This window comes from Marmota marmota, unplaced genomic scaffold, assembly GCF_001458135.2.
Source record: "Marmota marmota marmota unplaced genomic scaffold, marMar, whole genome shotgun sequence".
NCBI classification, from domain to species: domain Eukaryota; kingdom Metazoa; phylum Chordata; class Mammalia; order Rodentia; family Sciuridae; genus Marmota; species Marmota marmota.
The window spans coordinates 63054507-63060605 of record NW_026000174.1 but is presented as its reverse complement, the minus strand read 5'-3'; positions in this window follow the sequence as shown (position 1 = coordinate 63060605).

The following is a 6099-nucleotide window of genomic DNA, read 5'->3' as shown; positions in this document are numbered from 1 at the left end:
TCCTTTTATCTGTTCCTCAGACATAAATAGTTTTTCCTCAGATGTGAGCGGTTTTTCTCCAGGGACAGGCAACTTAAAACAAAAGTGAAGCAAAATAAAAGAGGAATCTTAAAATGGCTACCCATCCTCTCCCCCTGCCCTCAGGGGCGAGCAGTTTCACTTACCCTCAGTCGCTCCCCGTGCGAGCCACCAAATGCCATAGTCTGGCTGGGCACAATCAGGAGCCACTTGTCAAAAGAAACTAACTTTATTTTTAGAACCACACAGGCCAAACAAAACAGCCTCTCAGGAAAAATCCTCAGAGCCTCAACTGCCACCACCGGCTTCCCACAAGCCTCTCTCTCCCCCACAAGCTTCTCTCCACCTCCCACAATCCTCCTGCTCTTGAGGCCGATTGGTTGGGTCACGTGGGCGGAGCCAAAAAAGTCCCCCAATGAGCAGCTCCGTGGTCTGAAAGGGCAGGGAAACAGCCCAATGAGCATCACCGCAGAGGAGCCAATCAGCTAGATGTTGCTGGGGCCGCTGTGAGCCAATCATCAGCCGGCAGCTGGAAGTTTGCTGGGGCCCCTTCGGCTGTGGCTCTCAACATTTATTCTTTTATAAGGATTATTATTGGACTATTCCATATTTTAACCCTTTTGTCATACTCTATTTTACTTAACATATTAAGTACTTTGAAGTTCTTTTCCGATAAATCCAATATGTGTATCATCTCTAGGTTTGATTTTATTTATTATATCACTTGATTATCAGTTTTTTTCTTGTTGCTATTTATGCCTAATACTTTTTACAGGAATATGCTCAAGTTGTGGATGATATCTTACACCTGTGTGTTTCATTATGCTCCTCTAAATATTATCAAGTTTTGTTCTGCACAGAAAATACATTTTTGCAGACCACCTTGAGTTTTGGCTTTAGGCTTTGTTAGGATGGCTCTTTTTTCTTTTCTCCTTATTCTTAGGTATACTTTACTCTTAGCTGTATTTCTAGTTTATGGTTCTTGTTTTCAAGTTGTGCCATTTCTGAGGTAGCCTTTGAATGCTAAAAATGATAAGGAAAGTACCTCTCTTCAGACTGTGTTTTCAAAGTAGGTGTAAGGGCAAATCTGATATCAGTTACTCCACATTGGACCTAGTTATAAGTCTTAACATATGCTATAAATTTTAGTCAAAAATCTAAATGATTTAAAAATTTCCTAGTAAGATCGATATAGAATTACTCTTTTTTATATCCTGAAATGAAAATCACATAATAAGATCTACATAACTTAAAAGAAATCAATATAATGCTTATTTGTAATGTAAAAGGCAAATAAAATCCATTTATAATAATTATCTACTTGATTATCTGAAATTTTAGGCCAAAATGTATTAGAAGATATAACAGATTTCTGTACATTTTTTATAATAATATCTTGTGTTTAAAAAGAAGATTAGAAGTCAAATGGCTGTGTCATTTGACATGTTATTACATGGATGGGGAAATTAAAAAGTACCTCATCAAATGCTTATCCTCTAAGAGATCCTATCAGATGCTGAAATATGAACACATGTTCATATGTTGACTGTATGTTCAATCTCTAGTACTTACCATGGTCTTGGATGCTGGTGTCTTCAAAACACAATGGACTATTGAGGTGGGATTGGAAGAAGAAATAGTCACATGCTGCATAATGACATTTTTGGTAGTGACAGAATACATATGAGATTATAATAGAGCTGGGAAATTTCTGCTGCCTAGTGACTTCACACCTGTGGTAAAGCAATTCTGACATGTTTATGGTGGTGTGGGTATAAAAACTACTGAGATACCAGTTGTAGAAAAGTATAGCATGCACAATTTCAGCACGTTATACTTGATAATAAATGACCACTTTACTGGTTTATGCATTTGCTGTATTATACTTTTTATCATTATTTTGGCTAAGACAGCTTCAGCCAGGTATTTCTTAGAGCGTTCCAGAAGCAGGCATTGTTACCACAGGAGATGGTGGATTTTTATGTGTTTTTGCTTGTGGGAGAAGATGTAGAAGACAATGCTATTGGTAACCCTGACCTTGTGTATGCCTAGGCTAATGTGTGTGTTTGTATCTTAGTTTTTAATAAAAATGTCCCCAAACAAAAAGTTTTATTCTTAAACCAGAAAAAAGCTTATAGAATAAGTATATAAAGAAAATATTTTTGTACAGATGTACAGTGTATTTGTGTTTTAAGTTGTATTAAGAGTTAAAAGTTTAAAAAAAAAAATCAGGCACTATGGTGCATGCCTGGAATCCCAGAGATTTGGGAGGCTGAGGCAGGAGGATTGTGAGTTCAAAGCCAGCCTCAACAACTAGAAAGGCCTGAAGCAACTTAGTGAGATCCTGTCTCAAAATAAAATATAAAAAAGAGCTGATGTGGTTTGATCCTTAAGCGCTCCTGGGTTCAATCCTGGATACCATAAAAAATATTTAAAACAATCAAAAGTTTATAAGTAAAAATGTTATAGTTAGCTAAAGTTAATTTATTATTGAAGAGATATCTTTATGTTTTGTGTCACCGAAATGCAAGTCATTAATAGAGTCGACAGTAGTGTACAGGGATGTCCTTGACCTTTACAGTCACCTACCACTTACTGATTAGCTCAGAGCAACTTTTGTTAAATGAAATTAAATGGGCTTCTGTGTCTGAACATGGTCTTTCTGTGGATTATTTCCCATAATTTATGTGGGTACACAGAGTCTTGTATGGTCAAAAAAAGAAAAAGTGAAAAAAAAGAAACAACCCAAAACCAAAAGCAAACAAACAACAAACAAAACCCTCAAACCAACAAAAGAGCCAAGAGCCACATAATTCTGAGAGTTCTCTTAGGCATTGGTGGCCTCTTGGGTAATTCTGTGCTGACTCTCAACTGGTGGCATTTTGCTGAAGTGCCTTGATACGCATTGCTCCAGTGCTGGGGCAAGTGTCAGGAAACCTGAGACTCCCGGACTTCTGCCCGTCTAGCGCCGCAGTGTTGGGGTCTGCAGGCGGTGGCGAGGTCTTTCTCTTTTACCTCCTGCAAACTCTGAATGTCAGACGTGATGCATGGGCCTCCCTGCATGGCCCCCCAGCCGCGCCTCCGGCCTTCCCTAGCTCTAGCCTGGTTCTTCTGGAGAGGGTCTGCAAGTCCTCTGCGCATCACAGAGTATCAGTGTGGCTGAGAGTCTTCCTGCAGACACCTGCAAACTCTACGGCCTCTTCTTGTGCACTCTGCCAGCTTCAGAGAGGAGAGCTGTTCAAAGGCCACACTCCTCCCGAGGGATGCTGAGGGGAACACCCAACCCCTCCAGGAAGTGGGAGAGGTAGAGCGCTCCTTATGGTAAAAGCACAGCTGCACGAGTTTCCTGAGCTGTTACAGTAAAACGTCACAAACTGAGCAGCCTAGAATAACAGAAATCTGTTGACTCAGCATTCTGGAGGCTAGAAATCCAAAATCAAGGAGCCGTCAGGGCCATGCTCCCTCCGAAAACTCCCTCACCTCCTCCTGCCTTGTGGTGGTTTTCTGGCCATCTCTGGCACTTCTTGGCCTGTAGATGCACCACGCCAACCCTCCCTCTTCAAGGGGATTTTGTGTGTCTTGCATCCTTTCCCCTCTGTGCTTGCCTGTCTCAGGGTCCAAATTACCCTTTCTAGAAGGACGCCTGTTGTGCTGGATTAGGTCCCACCCTGATAACTTTATTTTGACTTGATTCTCCCTATCCAGACTCTATTTCTAACTAACATCACATGCGGAGGTAACAGGGGTTAAACCGTTAGCCTCTGCTTTGAGTGACAAAATCAAACCCATTACAGCCTCTCCCAGCAGACATTTTCTGCTTTCAGAGGTGGGCTCCTGTCATCAATATTGGGAAATCAGAAAACCCCAATGGATCTCCTATACCATACTGTGGCTGGTATAATAACAAGAGCTGATCAATGACAAATCACAACAGTTTGTTGACGGATGACTGTGAGTTAGCTGCTATTCTAGGCTGTGGTGATGATGTACTATTGTTTAATGCTCCCGTCTTCTCTGTGGGCCGGGGGCTGTTATTTCTATCTTACAGATGAGAAAAACCAAAGCACAGTGAGGCCAAGGGTCTTGCTATTGCTACATTGGCAATGTTATGCCTGGTTCCAAAGTCAGGGTATTTTTTTTCTCTCAGATCAAGGAGTCCTTTGTTCATGCCAATCTCCTCATCCTGAGAAAAAGCGGATGTTCAGCTGTATTCTCCTACTTCTCCAGACCTCAGGGGTGGAGGAGTCTATGTTTATCTATATTAACTCCTACTGGCTCTGAAAATGGGAACAGTCAACTTGCAGTCAACGTACATCCTTTATTGAGGAACCAGGAACTGGAAAGGACTTTATTAGAATGTTGTTTTTTTTCCATGAAGCATCTTGAAAAAGAAATGACAGTATTCTTCTCCGATTCACCATCTTGTTTTTGACAGGAGTCACAGTGGTTCACTGGACTTTGAGGAGACAGTGTTTTCCAACAGGGATTCCTGAAGCTGGGGGACCTAGGGCAATAGGATCGTTATTATCTCTCACGTAAGAGCTTGGTCCACTGAGTCAGAACAAGACAAAACGACCACAGCAAACAAATGTGTAAGACCAGAATGTGACCAGTTGAGAGTCCATTGACAGGACAACAGTTACTCTGCCTGCCTGTCTCATCATCAGACCTGGGACCCATCGGGTACTGGAAGCTTCCATGAGCTATCGCAACTACATTAGGTGAAAACTTTACTCAAAATGACTTTTACCTTCAGGTAGACTCTGGCGAGTCCTAAGTTTCCCCTTGAGTCCTCTGCTTCAGTTGTGGGTCAGAAGAGAAGGGAGTGGAGAGCCAGGTGGCTCAGAACACAGGATTTAGGGACTCACTGCAGAAGGCGTTCTAATGGACATCTATCTTTTCCGGAGTAAAATTCTCATGTTTTGATTTTTGTGTTTTAAATCCACTGTGGAATATTTTGCTGTATAATCACACACACACACACGCACGCACGCACGCACGCACGCACGTGCACATGCACACAAATTTTAAAATACATGAACATTTTGAAAATAGTCTTCTAATCAAGCGAAATCAGGATCAGTATTGGAAGTTATGGCGTGGTGGTGGACACCTGTAATCCCAGTGACTTGGGAGGCTGAGGCAGGAGGATTGCAAGTTCAAAGCCAGCCTGGGCAACTAAGCGAGGACCAAAGCAATTTAACGAGAACCTGTCTCAAAGTAAAATATAAAAAAAGGCTGGTGATGTGACTTGGTGGTAAAGTGCCCCTGGGTTCAATCCATGGTACCAAACCAAAAAAAAAAAAAAAAAAAGAAAGAAAGAGAAAAAAGGAAGCTAAGTTCAATGGTTCTTGAGCAGAAGCAGAAGCACTCTAAGATCTTAGTTCTCCAGGAAGACCCAGGGTGAAACTCACCAATACACACCACATTAATCAACTTCCTAAGTAGCTTTCAAATTTAACTACTTTTCCTTCTGGAACAATAGCCTACTTACTCCTGTCTCTAGCCTGGGGATTTTTTCCCCCTTAGTCTATCTTGGTCCTCCTGATAGGACGCCTGGGATACTGTGGTTGACTCCCTGTGGTTGACACCCACTGCGCACGACTTGGGTGGCTCATTCACGGCCCACCACGCCCTTTGCCAGCCTTCGGCTCAGAGGTGGGCCTCGGGAGTTGGGAAATGGGATGCCAAGACGGGCTTGCGGCGGCTTCCGGGCAAGAAAAGGCAGCTTCTCCTGTTGGAAGTGACCAGGTGAGGCAGCCTGGGGATACAGATGACGACAGCCGTGTAGGAAGACAAGGTGGGTCAGGGTCTCTGATCATTTGAGCTCCTCAATCAGTCAGGCCAGAAGCTTTCCCGGCTTGGGAACTGCTCTTTAATAGATGATGGATTCCTGATGGAATCAGCAGTTTGATTTGGGGAGGGGAGCACTGATCTGTAATTTGCTATAGAAAATATTTTAACGAAAATACTTACATACCCCAAAAGTTTGATCAAGACACATACATGGCTGTTAAAGGCCCTTCAAGGGCACCCTGGTGCCTATAGATGAAATCCAAACTTCTTGGGTAAGGTAGTTGA